Below are 17,779 nucleotides of genomic sequence, written 5' to 3' on the forward strand. Positions count from 1 at the left end.
ACAAACAAATCGATACGCCGATTTATGTGGTTCGGAGATAAAGCTCCTACTCCACGGCTGTCCGTTAGGTGGACGATCCCGATCCTTCGGTGGATTAGGCCCCGACAAACTCCGGCTATCTTAAGTTTCCTTGTGGGTGGAGAAACCTCACCACAACTCTTACCAAGACCTCTTGGAACACAATGAGCACTTGAGGCTTTGGATACTACTAATTAAGGTTAACCATCACTAATTTCGTCAACTTGGTTAGTCATCCCAAGCTCCATTTTATAGAGCTTGGTAAGAAACAACCTTGTTATTTTTACCATTACCAGTCAACTAGTCCTTACATCAGTCGGCTAGTGCTGGCCCAATGGTACTCCAACGACTCTTTACCAGTCGACTGATCCTTGCACCAGTCTACTAGTGCTTACCATTTAGGCACGGAGACTCTCTGTGCTCTACCCCAGTCGACTAGTAAAATTCTAAACTTAGGGGTTCCCTTCCCGAGTACATTTCTCTCGCACTCAGACTCTCACGACTCACTTGACTCTTCCTTGCAGCCTTGACCTCTTACCTTCAAGCCTTCTTCCTTTAGCTCTCGTCCCTCGGATGCATTTAAGCCCACGACTTGTCCCAATGCCATCCTTCGCGTATACCTCAAAGTATGCTTCCCTCAGCTCTTGTCCTTATTGCCTTGTCCACAGTCCCTCGAATGATCCATCCTTCACCGGACTTGAAGTCATCAAACTGAGTTAAATGTGTATCCTGCAAACCTGGACAACTCAAATGCGTATATCTAATACAAGGGTGAACCTAACTTAAATCCGTTGCCCAAACATCAAAACTCATGATCACACTGAATCTCAATATTGCATCCAAGACTTAGGAGTGGAGGAGATGGATTGTGAAGGAGGAAGAAGAATCACTTTGTTGATGCGTTGGGGGATGTCGCGTGAAATGCCCTCCTTCCTGTTCATCTGTGTGAGAGAAGGGATGGAAGGGTTTTTCTTCCTCTGATATGAGTTTCCAAGGGGTCGGGGAAGGCAAAGATCATGACTCAAAGTAGGAGAAGGAAAGGGAAGAGACGAGATCGAAGGAGGGAATCCAGCCCCGAGGAGGATGGAAGCTTTATTTTCCTGATAGAGGTGTCGGGGCTTAAAAGAACTTTCACCACTCCCAATTTTTGGCGAAGTTTTTAGGTGGAATTTAACACAACGGTAATAATTTCATTGACAACGATTATAAACTATTGTGAATCAATTTTTGTCACGGGTTTTGTGGTGAAAAAAATACAATACTTATAATCTCATTGACAACAGTTTAAAATCGTTGTAAAGAAAAAAATTGTTTAAAGACAACGGTTTTTAAAAACTGAATGGATTTAAAACTGTTATAAAATCCATTGTTGTTTTTAAAAAAAATTGCTCAAAGATAACGGGTAAATGTTGCATCAAAGACAACAATTTTATCAAAAACTATTGTCTTTTGTCAAATTTATAATATTTTTTTCTAAAATCGTTATCTTTGTGGAGTTGTCTTGTGCATTTTTGTTGTAGTGGAGAGTTCGTGATTAGATAGAGATAGAATATAATGAGGTGACAATTTTTTATAAGAATAAGAGGTCATGGAGATAGAATATGATGAGGTGACAAAAGAAAAAAAGGATCTAGATTTAATGTATTTGATATTAATAGTTATTTAATATGTCTATAAATATGTAACTTTTACAATGAATGAAAGCAAGTTGAGTTCACATTTTTTTCTTATTCTCCTCTTCCACTAAAGTGCATTTCTTCTCCCATAAATTTCTTCTTCCAACAAATATCGGAGGTCTTTGGCTTCCAAGTCTTATAATAAATTCGAGGAATGGAAAGAATTGTGCAACCACTTTCATTTGGAGATACAAACTAATAATAAGTTGTCAAAGATCAATTAGATGATAGGTTTGAGTTACAATGACTTGCCTTATGATCTCAAGCCTCGCTTCTTATTCTTAGGCATCTTCCTGAGGATTTTGAGATTAGTCAGAAGTGTTTGATGAGACGGTGGATTGCTAAAGGGATTGTGAGTGGCATAGGTGACTTCCCCGCTAAGAAAGTCACTGAGCACTGCTTCAACGAGTTAGTGAATCGTAGCTTGGTGTAGCCGTCAGAATTTAATGATAATGGGACAGTGAAGTCCTGCCACGCCCATGACATGATGCTTGAAGTCATAATCTCCTTATATGCTAGTCACTATTCAAAAGGCTAGTAGCCGCCCGTGATTTATCTCCTCCGTGTTGGCCATGGGACGGGTTGGCGGGGGCGCTGGGGGTGAATGTATTCGCCTTTTGCCACTTGAAGTCATAATCTCGATATCAAGGTGAACTTACGGTGCTACTGACTGAGCACCCCACTAATCTGCCACAACATTAGAAGATAAGAAGTTTATCATGGCATGAAGGAAGCAGTGGGCTAGGGCCTAACACTGATTTGTGCCATCTCCAATCCTTCACTGCATTTGGTGAGGATATACCAATGAAGGATTATAGAAAGCATAGGTTGTTGATGAAAGGATCTTGAGCGCAAAACAACACAAGCGCAGTGGATCCTTTTCAGAAGATCCATACGAAGGAAACTGTATACTAGTTGTGATGAGAGTTATATTTTTATTGCGTAAACATGAACTCCCGACCACAACTTTGTCCTCGATGGATATTAGTACAATCAAATGGTTGCACCTCTATGGTATCTACACGAATACGTTCTGTCCGTCTCATGAATTCATGATTTGGAGAAGAACTACTTTCGTGGTGCTAGCCACAAGGATGGTTCGGCCAAGAGAGAATTCAGCCAAAGAAAGGAGATGAAGAAGACCAGAAAATCAAGAGTCTCTCAAGAAAAATGAGATCAAAAGACCTTTTATATTCTTTGAAGAATACCAAGAGTCTCAAAGAATACAAAAAGCCTCAAGTAATATCAAGAGTATTTGCCTTTTGATATTATTCTAATAATGATACCAGTTAATCTCTATTAATTTTTAAGAAATTATATTTAGGTATGTTTGATTCAAGTTATCATATATAATCTTGGTTATGTGATTACCAGGTAATCACATAACCAAGGTTATAAGGAATAAAACATAACCAAATGCTGTTTGGTTCAATCTAGGTAATGCAACAAAAATATGTTTGTTTGAAGGTTTTAATGAATAACCTAGTTTAATATTTTACTAGATTACCCTTAGTTACAAAACCAACTATACATAATAATAATAATAATAATAATAATAGTAATAATAATGATAATAATAATAATAATAATAATAATAATAATAATAATTATTATTATTATTATTATTATTATTATTATTATTTAAACTCTATTATATTTTACTATATTTTCACATTTTTTTATTTTTATATATATTTTTATTTTTTTTTATTTTGTTTTTTTATGTTTTCTAATTTTTATTTTTTTTAAGTTTTTTTTTACTTTTTTATTTTTTTTTATTTTGTATTTTTTAGGGGTTTTTACATTTTTCTATTTTTAATTTTTTTTAATGTTTTTTTAACATTTTTTATTATTTTTTACTTTTTAAAATTTTTAAATTTTTTCTATTTTTTTTTATGTTTTTTAGTATTTTTTTAATTTTTTTAATTTTTTAAAGTTTTTTTACTATTTTTTATTTTTTATATTTTTTAATGATTTTTTATTTTTTAAAAGTCTTTTATGTTTTTTTGTATTTTATTTTTTATATTTTCCATTTTTTTTCTTTACATTTTACTTTTTTGTCATATTTTTCTCTTTTCGAGGGTATTTTAGGTAAAAAAAAATTCGATAACCCCGGAATCAAGAAAAATCTCAATTTTCCGAGGTTTTCCGATTCTTAGTTGCATGCCCTTTTTGCTGACTTGTCGGGCATGAAACATTACTCGTGAATCATCGATTACCTAAACTAAACAGAGTTTTTGTTGATAACTTTGGATGAATAACCAAGATTATCAAGAATAACCCCTAACCAAACACATCCTTAATATATTGAATTAATCATAAATCTAATAAATCTAATCATCTTATAGTTATTGTTAAATAAGAATAGAAAGAAGATAAAAATATGAGAGTAATAATTAATCTTATTGTTCATTGATACTTGCCCTCAAGACAATACAATATATAGGGTTTAAATAAGTACTCGGTCAATTAATCAATTAATAAATAACAGAATAATTCTAAAAATTATTCTGAGAATTATTCTAATAATTATAACAAAATTATTAGAATAATCTTAAAACTAATTTGATTTGATTTGATCCGATCAATTCTGGTAATTTTCTTTTATCTCTTTTACCCCCCCCCCCCCGACAAACTTAACGGGAGATCTTTGACGTTGAGTTTGCTTGCTAACTTGTTGAAACGTTGTCTGGATAAAGGCTTAGTAAAGATATCAGCAATTTGATCCTCAGCAGAGATATAAGAGACGAATAATTGTTGAGTTGCCACACGTTCACGAACAAAATGAAAATCAATCTCCACATGTTTTGTACGAGCATGAAAGATTGGATTTGCTGTGAGATATGTTGCTCCAATATTGTCGCACCAAATTTTTGGTGCAATATTTGATGCAAGATGAAGTTCAGAGAGAAGTGATTGAAGCCAAATAATTTCAGACATTGTATTTGCTATAGCTTTATATTCTGCCTCAGTACTTGAACGAGATATCGTAGGTTGCTTCTTCGAATTCCATGAGATAAGATTTCGTCCAAGAAATATTGCATATCCACTAGTAGAGCGTCTATTTTCAGGAGAACTTGCCCAATCCGCATCACTATAGGCATATAAATCTCGAGACGATTGATGATATAAAAGAAGACCATGTAGAATAGTACCTTTGAGATAGCGAAGCATTCTTTTTACATTATCCCAATTTTGTTCAGTTGAAACATGTATGAATTGACAAGCACGATTTACTGCAAAAGTAATATCAGGGCGTGTGATAGTGATATATTGTAAGCTCCAACAATGCTTCGATAAATCTGTTGATCAGACAGAGCAGGAGAGGATGAAGATGGAAAGTTGTTTATAACAATTGGTGTAGAGACCAAACGTGCTCCATCCATTTTGTCTCTTTGAAGAAGTGCAGTAATGTATTTGCTTTGAGAGAGAAGATAGTCATCCTCATGTGGAATAAGATTAATACCAAGAAAAAAATGAGCAATGCCCAAATATCGGGTAGGAAATTCTTGATTGATAAGACTTAATAAAATTATGATGCCCTTGTGATCATTACCGGTTATCAGGATGTCATCCACATAAATAAAAAAAATATCATAGACCCATCATTATATTTGTGAAATAGAGACGAGTCAGTCTTTGATCCAAAAAATCCTTGAGCTTGTAACCAATTGGATAGTTGATGAAACCATGCACGAGGAGCTTGTCGAAGACCATATAAGGATTTCTTAAGTTGGCAAACATGAGATGGAAATTGTGGATGCCAGGTGGTTGCTCCATAAATACAGTTTCCTCAAGATGACCATGGAGAAACACATTTGAGATGTCCAATTAGCGTACAGGCCAATTGGAACTAACAGCTATCGATAATAATAGTCTGACAGATGTAATCTTGATGAATGGACTAAAAGTATCATTGAAGTCAATACCTGGTTGCTGACTAAAACCTTTGGCTACAAGTCGAGCTTTGTGTCGTTCAAGAGAACCATCAGCTCGATACTTAAGACGGAATACCCATTTAGAGCCCACAACATTCATTGAGGAAGTGCGCGGAACTAGACTCCATGTTCCATTACGAAGAAGTGCATCAAATTCTGTAGTCATTGCACTACACCAATTTGGATCCTTGTTTGCTTGCGTAAAACAAGTTGGTTCAATAGATTTTGAAGAGACCACTAGAGCCCGTGGAAGAGGATATCAAGTCGCATTTGGTGGGCAACGTTCATAAATGTCACTAATGGGAAGCATGCGACGAAGAGCATTATCATCTGAATCACTTGTTGATGATGATGAGGAAGTAGGCTGACATGGTGATGTAGATGACGGACTTGCATTATCCGAGGATCCAGAACTAGAGAGCATATTATCTTCGATCGGCGAGGCTTCCAAGATTGGAGCAGCATCCTAAGGTGATTCTGATGGTATAGGGGAGTTATTAGAGAGCGGAGCAGGACCTAGGATGTCATCATTTCTGACAATATTAGGTGGTATTAAGAAGGTGCCACCTGTATCTGGAGGAGAGATCGAAGAAGACACTGAAAAAGGGAATAGAGCCTCATCAAAAGTAACATGTCGTGAAATATAAATTCAACCTATTGGTATATGTAAGCAACGACAACCATGGTGCAAATTGCTGTAACCAAGGAAAACACATTGTAGTGAACGAGAATCAAGTTTGTGTTTAGAGTAGGGGTGTAACCATGGATAGCATACGCAACCAAAAATTCGAAGGAAAGTGTAATTAGGAGTTTGATTATAAAGTGTTTCAAAAGGACATTTATGATTGAGCAATAGAGTAGGGAATCGATTTATGAGATATACAGCGGTGGTAACAGCTTCATCCCAAAATTTACGTGGAACTTATGCATGATGAAGAAGAGCTAAGGCAGTTTCGACTATGTGTCTATGTTTTCTCTCAGCATAGCCATTTTGTTCTGGAGTGTGAGGACAAGAAACTCGATGAACAATTCCACAAGAGACAAGATGGCGATGGAGAGCTTGATATTCACCTCCCCAATCAGAATGAAAAGAAAGTATTTTACGATTAAAATATCGTTCAACTTGATTTTGAAATTTACCGAATATATCTAATAAATCAAATTTTCTTTTCATAGGATAGAGCCAAGTATATTTGCTAAAATGATCAATAAAGGTAACATATTATTGGAAACCTTGGTTAGATAAAACAGGTGTAGGGCCCCAAACATCAGAATGAATTAATTCAAGTGGGAAATTAGAAACATAATCAGATGAATAGAAAGGTAGCTTATAACTTTTAGATTCCATGCAGGCCCTACATGAATGAGATGGAGAGGAGGTAATGGAAGTAGGTAAACCATACCTATTGATGATTGACTAGACAATATGAAGAGAAGGATGACCAAGTCGAGCTTGCCAAGCTGGTTTATTTATGCGTTCACCAACAAAAGTTTTGATTGAAGAACTTTGAAGATAGTAGAGGCTATTTTTGATTCTCCCATGAAACACAATAGCATTTGTTTCTTTATCTTTTATAAGATAATGATTATGATGAAACTCAAAAATGACATTGTTATCAAGACAAAACTGACGGGTAGAAAGTAAATTTTTAGTGATAAATGGAACATGAAAGACATTGCGCATGTGAAAAGTTCGATTAGATAAATGAATATATGTGTTTCCAAGATTAGCAATTTGCAAACCTGAGTCATCGCCTACTTGAACCGTATCTGAGCCATAATATGACATTACGTCTGTAAGGATATTATAATCCGATGTGACATGATGAGTTGCTCCAGTGTTAATATACCAATCAGTAGATGAAAACTCTGGAATTTTACCGCAAGTAGGCACAGATGAGAGAGCTTTAGGATATGCTTGTGAAATAGACGGTTGTCTTGAAGCTGTAGAACCACTAATGAAATTTGAGGCAAATCTTTAGGGAATAGATTTCCCGGATGACCAATGATGTGACAAATTTGACATTTTACCCGAGAGCGATCAAATCTTTTAGGGTATATATTTCCAGTATAACCAATGATGCGACAAATTTGACATCGGACTGAATTTTGTTTTTTGCCTCCTTGATAGTGTTGAGTATTTGACATCTAAAGTAAAATAACTTATCTTGCAGAGAGATTGGATCGCTGAAAAGGGGGCATTTCGCCTGGAGAAACTCCCCTTGGAGGAAATAGAAGCCTTGGCTAGAGCAACCACTTGTTGTCGACGTTGAGGTTTGGGCAACGGTCGGTGGATAGCGATGGTAGCACAAAAGGAGAAGCCCTTTTTGTCGTCTTGTTTTGCGGTTTCAAAAAAAAAAAAAAGAAAAGAAACTCCTCTTTTGTCTTGGACAACGACAGAAAAAGGAAGGGAAGATGATTTGTGCACTACAAGAAAAAAGCCTAACAACAACGGTTTTTCACCGTTGTCGTAACCCCTTTAGAACTGTTGTTAAATGTCGTGCTGTTAAAAAGGGTGCCCAAAGACAACAGTTTTTAACCGTTGTCTTTGAAGGCAAAGACAACCATTTTTACAACGGTGACAAATTGTTGTCTTTCCTTCAAAGACAACAGTTTTTCACCGTTGTCTTTAAGCGTCTACCTTTAATAGCAGAGTCTTCAACAACAGTTTTAAACTATCTATGACAACGGTGAAAAACTGTTGTCTTTTTTAGATAAAAAATAAAAAAAATTAATACACAATTTTCCAATATTATAAATCATTCAAAATACTAAATTTCAAAATAAAATTTAATATACAATTTTCTAACATTCAAAAATAATATCTATAACATTCTGAAGAAATTTCATAAGCAACCAACAAAATGATAACACTATTAAAACAAAAGTAGAACAATATAACACGAGATTTTCTACTTAGATGTCGGTGAAGAGGAGGGACTGCAACTCCTAGTGCTCCTTAATTTGTTAAAGTCTCTCCATTTTTTTTTGGCTTGTTCCCAGTACTCTTGAGGACACCTATTTGAATAAAGATATATATTACAAATTAGAAACTAAACTGTACGCGTGAATCTAATTGCACTGCATGAACGTTACATAACCATAAAAATCATTTGATCTAGTCATCTAACAGAAGTGCAAAAAGCGTTATCTATGTAACATAAATGGTAACCTCTTGAAACAATATGGTGGCTCTGAAAGTCATAAACACGTTAAGGTTTTCACCAACTATAGTAGGAATGGATGCAGTAATTACCTAAAACAACATAAATATGTTTTTATTTGATTGTATAGTAGGAAGAAAACATTAAGATTTATACTGCTGCTGTAGTAGGAAATCATATTGCTACTTAGTGTTCAAGCCTATCTATCGCAATCACCATCAATAAAAACATCAATCAATATAAGGCACACAAAATTTGATCTCTTGCATCAAGTTGGTAGATCATACCTCAAAGTCTTTACGAATAATTTTGTCCATGTTACAAAGGGTTAGGATCTTGAATCTGGTTCTCCAAGTCTTGCTGCCTTGTGTCATCTCCATCTTCAACTCCAGCAAGGTTTCTGGCTTCATTTTACTGCTGACTCTGATTAAGTTGGACCGAGCGCAAAGTTCTCCTAGCCCTCCATCTTAAATACTCAATGAGCAAAGAGTTCATACTGATTGAAATACCAAACCCAGTAAATGAGGAAAGTAAAATCGAGAACACAGGGCTTACTCCTAGCTGCAGAATCAACAAGGGGATTTTTAACTTCTGTATTAAAAATTAAACAAAAAATTTGGGCTACCAAATCCATCTGACGAATCGCATCACCTTACCACACTATAGAAAACATGAGCAAAGAGGATCATAAGTGTAAATTGGAATGATGCATAGGCCCAAATGTAGCTCTGGCTCACTGTAAATAAAACACTCAAATTCATGGTTTGACATAAAGCATTGTAAAAAACACAAATTCAGTACAACAATGTGACAATCACACACAACGCTATTAAGGTTTGTTGTATGATTAAAAAAATGGATACTGAATATATGAAAGCTAATAGAAAATATTGGAAGAACCTGAAATTGCAAAACCATAGGAAGAGAAAGATGAATTACCCATCGTTGAAGTTATCATGGATGCGAGAAGACCTAGAACACAAGCAAATGGCAAAGATACGACAAGAACATGGCGACCCAATTCACTAACCTGTTAGAATAAAGTTTTAGTTGAAAGTAAATGTAAACTCATGAGACTAAATTGAACAAGTGTGTTGGAAATCATTAAAAAATCAAAAAATAATAATAATACAAATTGTATTTGAAAGTTGAATAATCTTACTAAGAGTTGCTCCAGGAAGCAGAAATAGGCAAGCATGCTGACCATGACAAGAATAGGGACGTCCTGCAATACCCTGTCATGAAAATGAAGAAATACCAGTTAAAACTAACATATACCCAAAGGTCAAAGGCATATATCGCCACAAGATTAAGCCAAAACCTGTAAATTATTAAATAATGATCTATTGAATATAGTAATGCTTTTATTAAGGTACAACCTGCAGGTCAATGAGAAATTTCTAATATATTCAAGGCATAAATTTCAATTCAAAGCTTGTGCAAAAAATAGTTTGCACGACTCCAGTTTTACTTGAAAAAAATAAGTAGTCTGACGGAAATCTTAACAATTTATTAAAGGGAGCAATATGTTTTTTGGCCGGACGGATCTGTAATAAACGATCATACAACCAAACTCAACATCCCAAACAACGTATACAATCAAGTCCACACAAATCTAGCACTAAAAATAACTTACCCTCAAGCCATATCTGATATCTCGTTCGGAGGGCTCGAGAGGTTATTGTGGCGGTGAGCTGGGACAGAGGAATAGGGCAATGCCAACACTAGAGTAAAGATCGGTTAGAGAAAACTTGGTTCGATCGTCGAAGCGGCGATGTGTAGAGAGGCGCCACAGGAGGTTAGATCTAGGGTTCAAATCCCTCTTAACCGGAGATCCACCAATGCGGGGTCGGTGACTCTAGGAGAAGAGAAATCTCCGGATGGACTCCAGTGATCAGTGGAGAAGAGCCTTAGCCGGCGGTGGACGCTTGGTGCTAGCGCGATCGATTTTCTCGTGGCTCCGGCGTCGGGGAAGAGTTAGGGCTCGACGACGGCAGCTATGGCGTTGATCGGAGCAAGGCACGACTCAATGAGGCTTCAGCCGGCGTCGAGTAACTCTTGGCTGGTGGTTATGTATGTGGGGAGAAGAAGTATCGCAGCGTTGATAGGCGGCGAGGATCAGCGTCGAGTTGGGAAGGAGGGGAAAGGGGAATCTGTCACGCCCCAGAGGAGTCCCTGTCCGAGAAAATTTCGGCAACATCTCCCTGTACGGTGGACAATCTGAAACTTTTCTACATCTCACAAATACCTCAACCACAGGCAGCTGGAATAATAACAACAAAATAAAACATCACCACGCAGTTTATATAAGTAAACAGAAAGATAATACCCTGACTCGAAATCCACCCTACTCCACTGCACTCGTAAAGCTCAAATCCGACGAACTCACCTCTTCTGCCGTCCAGGCAGGCATGTAGTAGAATAAAATCCAAATCATACCAAAAATCCATCATCATCTCAAAATCCATACAAAGTCCAAGTATCCAAACAAACCAAGTCTATAACATAGTCAAAAAGAAACAAACAAAACCAGTAGATCCGTAAGTCTTCGGGTCTTCAGGGGACCAGCAACTAGAACTCTCTCCTGACAGCATCATCCTGAAATATAACAACAATGGAGGCGGGGTGAGTCCAACACTCAGCAGGTACAATTGATATGCCAAGTAAAGAAATAACACCTAGCACTAATCATGCGTACAGTCTCCTGATAAAGATAAAGGTAAATTCAAACCGAAGAAGACAGGAGAGAATCTGTACTAACCAGGACCCGGTATAAGGACAAACAGTCCGAAAGGTATAGAAGACCTGTATGCATGTCAAACATAGGTATCCAAACAATATGCAGCATATAAATGCAGCAATCACAATCACAATCACAAACAATAAATGCATCATGCATATGATGCCAATTTCATGGTCACCCCTGACGCCAGTCAGCCAACTCACAACAAAAGTGGGACCAAGTGGGTAGGGCTGTGACAACCGTGCACTCAGCAACACTACTCCTGATGAGTGATCGAGTGGACGGGATGCTGTCGGAGTACATACGTACTCCTACCCCAAATCATAAATGGGGGAGCGCAATGCTCTCATCTCCCGGTACGCTATGACGGGGAGGAATCTCTAACGTGCTACACGCTGCGTCACACTACCCCTGAGCGGATCAACGGAGCACCGGAAGAGTCAAACTGACGTGCTACCACGCTGTGTCACGCTACCCATGAGCGTCACAACGGAGCACCAAACAGTGATCAAAATGCTCGATAATAATGGAGCAATCTATCGCACAGCATGCGATCATGCAAATGGTGCATGTCACTAAGCATGGTAATATACTAAACCAACCTCTGGGCATATAACAATGGTCACCATAGTGAATAAATCATATCAAGGTATACTGATCAAATAAGGTATCAAACCTAGGTCCTGACATGGTAAAACATGGTTATATCACTACCCATGAGCATGATAGATCGGTACAAGATCAATACGAAATGAAATCAAATAATCAATCAAACAGGTAACATGTGTTGGGCAGTGATTAACCGAAACAAATAGGAAACACAATTAATGCAACATATTATTTTCATTACTAAGCATATCAAAGACAATAAGTCAAAAGTACCCGCCTCTGATAAAATGGTGCAAATCTGACTCCGAGATACTCGTCTCGCGTCAAGGTCCTGTATATTAAACATATAATTTACATTTTTATTTAGCTACAAATTTAAACGAATAGCTAAATAAAATCTTCTAAATTAATTTAGGGTAAATCCCTAATCATTCCACTACTCGATTACTTTAAAACCTACACATGAATCTAAGTTAACAATTTTTGCTAACAGAACTAACAAACATCTACCACAAAGATTAAAACCCTAACCTCACCTCAAGTTCCACAGTTTTATTCAAGAACAAGAAGATGCTGGAATTAAAGAGTTGCTGCCCAATTAAGGTTAATTGCTGCTGGAATGAGGGAATGCTGGAATGAGGGGTTTTTGCCGCACAATTAGGGTTGTTGGCTGCTAGAAACAAAACAAGCAACCCAAATCAGTATATTCCCTTCCAAATCAGGTTCCCAAACTAAACTAAGATAGGTCATCAAAGCTTGTATCAAGAATTCATTACCCAATTGACCTCCTCCTCCGGTTGTAACCCACTGTTGCTGGCAACAACGTCACTTGCAGTGGTCGGCCAGTGATCACAATCCACAATGTAGATCAGAGTAGAAATGGGAAAAACTAGGGCACGACACTGATGAGGAAGATCCCTGCGATCGCCGGCTGCTCAAGCAAGGAATAAGGCGGTGGTCGGCAGTGGCGTCGGAGCCGACTAGGGCACTCGAGATGGAGTAAAACTCGGCTCTGATGTGAGGTGATCGGAGATAGGGCTCGGGGTGGCCGGCTGTGGTGGCGGCGCGAGATGCTAGGGCACAGGGACGGCGTCGCTGGAGTCGGGGCAGAGGCTAGAGTCGGGTCCTCGGCTGCGTTGGCTCGAGAGTCGCCGGCGTTGTCCCGTGCGGCGACGTCGCTGTCGAGTAGAGAAGGCGGCTCGGCAAAGACCCGAGAGAGAAGAGGGCTCGGCAGAAGTCGGCAGCGTTGAGATGCTCCGCGAGTGGTTTGTGCCGTCAAAGGAAGAGGAGAAGAGGAAGGAGAAGAACCGCCGAGTGGCCGGCGGTTAGCGCACGCCGGCGGTTAGGGCTTCGGCGCGAGAAGAATCGGCGTCGGGGCCGAGTGAGGCTCGGGAGAGAAGGAAATATAGGCACGGGAAAAAAAAAATAAATGAAAAAGAAAAGGAATAAGGAATTTATAAAAGAAACAATTCCTCGCTTAAATGGGGTAACCCAAATAGGCTTTTCTGGGCCCCGTTTTTATCCCCGTCAACTCGTCCGTACGAGCTCCAAAAAATTCCCGAAAAATGTCCAAAAATTTCGGAAAATTTCCTTATTCATATTCGCCTATTTTCGGTATTTTACATTCTCCCCCACTTATAAAAAATTTGGTCCCCAAATTTCGTTATCTACCATCAGCAAGTACTAACAATAGACAGGAAGTATAAATGCTGAACGGTAAACTATGTGTACATACCTCAAGTGAAAAGATGGGGATATCGAGCTCGGATAGTGTCCTCGAGCTCCCAAGTAGTCTCCTCGTCTGAATGATGCTACCATCCGACTTTAACCAGCCGAATAGTCTTGTTCCGCAACTGACGCTCTTTCCGGTCGAGAATCCGTACCGGAACCTCCTCATATGTAATGTCAGGCTGCATCAGAACAGCGCCCAAACCCTGTAGAGACGCGTCTGTGTAAAGTACAAATCCATCCTCTCCATAAGGTAAAACCAAAACTGGAGCCGACACTAATCTTCGCTTCAGCTCCTGGAAGCTGGTCTCGCAATCCTCGGACCATATGAACTTCACGCCTTTCCGGGTAAGACGTGTCAGTGGCATAGCAATACGCGAGAAGCCCTCGACAAAACGTCGGTAATATCCGGCCTCCTGAACTGACTTCGGCTGCTCCCAACCGGTAACAGCCTCGATCTTCTGAGGATCAACTGAAATACCTCTGCTAGAAACCACGTGTCCCAGAAAACCAACTGAGGATAGCCAGAATGCACACTTGCTGAACTTCGCGTACACCTGATGTCGTCGAAGAATCTCCAAGACTATGCGAAGATGCTGAGCATGCTCCTCCTCGGAACGAGAGTAGACCAATATGTCATCAATGAAAACGATAACAAACTGATCCAGATACTCCAGAAAGATGCGGTTCATCAAGTCCATAAACACCGCTGGAGTATTGGTAAGCCCAAATGGCATTACCAAAAACTCATAATGACCGTATCTGGTACGGAAAGCTGTCTTCTGGATATCAGAATCTCTGACTCTCAACTGATGATATCCGGATCGCAGATCAATCTTAGAATACACTGATGTACCTCTGAGCTGATCAAACAAATCCTCAATCCGTGGTAAAGGATATTTATTTCTAACGGTCACTGCATTCAGCTGTCTGTAGTCAATACATAACCGCATAGTACCGTCTTTCTTCTTGACAAATAGAACTGGAGAACCCCATGGTGAAACACTAGGGCGTATAAATCCCCTATCCAAAAGCTCCTGGAGTTGAACCTTCAGCTCGTTCAACTCTTTTGGTGCCATACGATACGGAGCTTTCGATGTCGGTGCGGTTCCCGGAATCAGCTCAATAGCGAACTCCACTGGCCTTCTGGGAGGCAAACCTGGCAGCTCCTCTGGAAATACATCTGGGTACTCCCGGACAACAGGAACGTCGGAGAGCTACGAACTACTACTGTCCTCAGTACTGATCAACGACAACAGAAAACCATGACAGCCGTGAGACAGCAGCTTCTGCGCCTGAATAGCTGAAATAATCTAGATGCCGTCGTCTCTGATGCCAGTGAAACTCCACGAGGGTTGGTTCGGAGGCCAGAAGGTGACCACCCTCGTCTGGCAATCAACGGTAGCATGATATACTGACAGCCAATCCATGCCAAGAATGATATTAAACTCGACCATTTCCAATACTAGAAGATCTACCGTAAGTATCATGTTGCCAAAGTCTAATGGGCAACCTCTGATCTCCTGGGTGACATCTAAAGTATCATCGGACGGTAGGGAGACAGTCAATCGCCGCAACCTAACAGTAGGTAATCTACCAATCTCCCGCATAAAGGTACGGGATATAAAAGAGTGCGAACTACCAGTATCAATCAAAATATCAGCGGAAAATGCATAAATGGAAATCATACCGCGGAAAACGGATCCGTCGGTCTCTGGCGGAGGAGGAGAAGGTAACACTGCCAGCGGCTGCTGCGACTGGGCAGAAGCCTGCCACTGAGGCGCTGCTGGACCATGAGCCAGAGAAGACTGAGAGGATGGTGACTGATACTGTGCAGCTGGCTGGGACTGAGTCTGGTACTGCCCCTGAGTCGGATAATAAGGTCCTGGAACAAAACTCTGGGGTGCTACAGAAGTACTGGAGTACTCCTGTCCAAGCATGCCAAATGCTGCTGCAGAGGGAGCTGCTCCCTGCTGACGTTGTGAGGGTGTGAATCTCCGCCCTCCTCGTCGAGACACTGACTTGGCTCTGATACCATCTGTAACGCCCCGGCCCGGGTGGGCCCCACCCGGACCGAACCAGGAACGACACCAGAATTACCTATCGGTTTGATGACTAGCTCCACAGACCACCGGAGGTCCTTTCAGCGTGCTTTGTCATCACTCGCACGCACCCTGGAAAACTTCCCAGGAGGTCACCCATCCTCAGATTTCTCCAAGTCAAACACGCTTAACTTTGGAGTTCTTAAGTCTAGGCTTCCGAAAAGGAAGGTGTACCTTGGTGATATGGATAGTACCATCTAACCTTTTAAGTCATACTTAACCAGAATCTCAGAACCGGGGTATTACAATCACCCCCACTTAAAGACACAACGCCCTCGTTGTGTAACCACAAATCACACCACAAACAAATCCCAGAATCTCCCTCTCTAGGTGGTGCCCTGGGTGCTCCTACCACAGGTGCACTCACGGTCGCAAGGTCGCTCTGATACCATCTGATAGGACAGTGGAAAGAAACGGCTCTCAAAAGCCTCTCTGAACCTGGTCCACGTGACGTTGTGCTCACCAATAATAGAACGCTGAGTAACCCACCAGGTATTAGCTTCATCCCGTAAATGATAGGCAGCCAGCTCTGCTTTCTCCCACTCAGAGCAAGCCATATAGAAGAAAGTCCGCTCCATAGTCTCTATCCATGACAGAGTCATACTGAGATCAAGATCTCCGCGGAAAAGAGTGAAACGAGTCTTCATCGACTCAGCCAGTGCTGGAATCCTAGCTCGTGCAGCGACAATATCAGTGAGCTGTGTCGGGACGGCTGCAGGAACTAGCGGAAACACTGGAGCTGATACTACAGGGGGTACCGCGGAATAAACCGGAGGAGGAACTCCCGATGCTGCTGTATATACCGGAGCATAAGTCGTCGGTGGTACTGACTGGGGAATAAAAGTGGTGGCAGCTAGAGGTACGGTAGGTAATGGTACCGAATATGGTGCAGCTGCTGCTACTGTAGGCACTGGGGGCACATGTGCCACTGGTGTCGGGTACACTGTAGGTCCAGGTGGCGATGGTGCCGAGTACGTCGTAGGCTGCTCTGGAGCAAATGTCGGGTACGCCAAGGGTACACCTGATGGTACCATAAATACGGTAGGAGTGGATACCGTCGGTGTGGCCAAAGTAGGTATCTCTACAGGAGCTATCGGGATTTGAGAGCCCGATGCTCCCGCTGCATCCTGAGTCTGTCCCTGACTGACAGGCTCACTAACAGTGGGCATCTCTGGCATATCCAGAGATCCCGTGGTCCTCGCACGTGGTCGTCCAGCACCACGTCTCGCAGCAATACGAGTAGATCGTCTCATATCTGTTAAATTAAATTACAGATATCAATACCAATATAACAAACATAACATAACAACATACCTATTTGTCGTCTGGAGATGTTCCGTCGCTGTCCAGTCCCCAATTTGACCTCAAAATTCCGAACGTACATATCGCCGGAAATCCAAATAAATCCGAAATGGAAATCCGAAACATAACCATATCGAAAATCCGAAAATGCCCAGTTTGTCTCGCAAATATGGCTAACCCAAATATCCAGAATACCAACAACAGGTATCCGATAAATCTCTAGAATACCAAAAGCAGGAATCATAACCCGCTCTGATACCAATAAATTGGTATCAGATAAATCTCGAAAATCCATAATATAAAAATCCAACAATTATCGCCAAACTTGGCGCTCTGATACCAAGTAAATAAATTGGTATCAGGTTATCCCAAACATCAAAAATACGAAAACAAAAGATCGTATACCTGTGCTCTGATACCACTAAATTGTCACGCCCCAGAGGAGTTCCTGTCCAAGAAAATTTCGACAGCATCTCCCCTGTACGGTGGACAATCTGAA

The 17,779-nt window shown here is 40.2% G+C and overlaps 1 pseudogene; it reads right to left on the reverse strand.

Annotated features, from left to right (window-relative positions):
- Positions 1-9,114: 9,114 nt before the first annotated feature.
- Positions 9,115-10,091, reverse strand: LOC122043786 (annotated as a pseudogene).
- Positions 10,092-17,779: the final 7,688 nt, after the last annotated feature.

The sequence above is a fragment of the Zingiber officinale genome, chromosome 2A (genome assembly GCF_018446385.1).
Source record: "Zingiber officinale cultivar Zhangliang chromosome 2A, Zo_v1.1, whole genome shotgun sequence".
Classification (NCBI taxonomy): domain Eukaryota; kingdom Viridiplantae; phylum Streptophyta; class Magnoliopsida; order Zingiberales; family Zingiberaceae; genus Zingiber; species Zingiber officinale.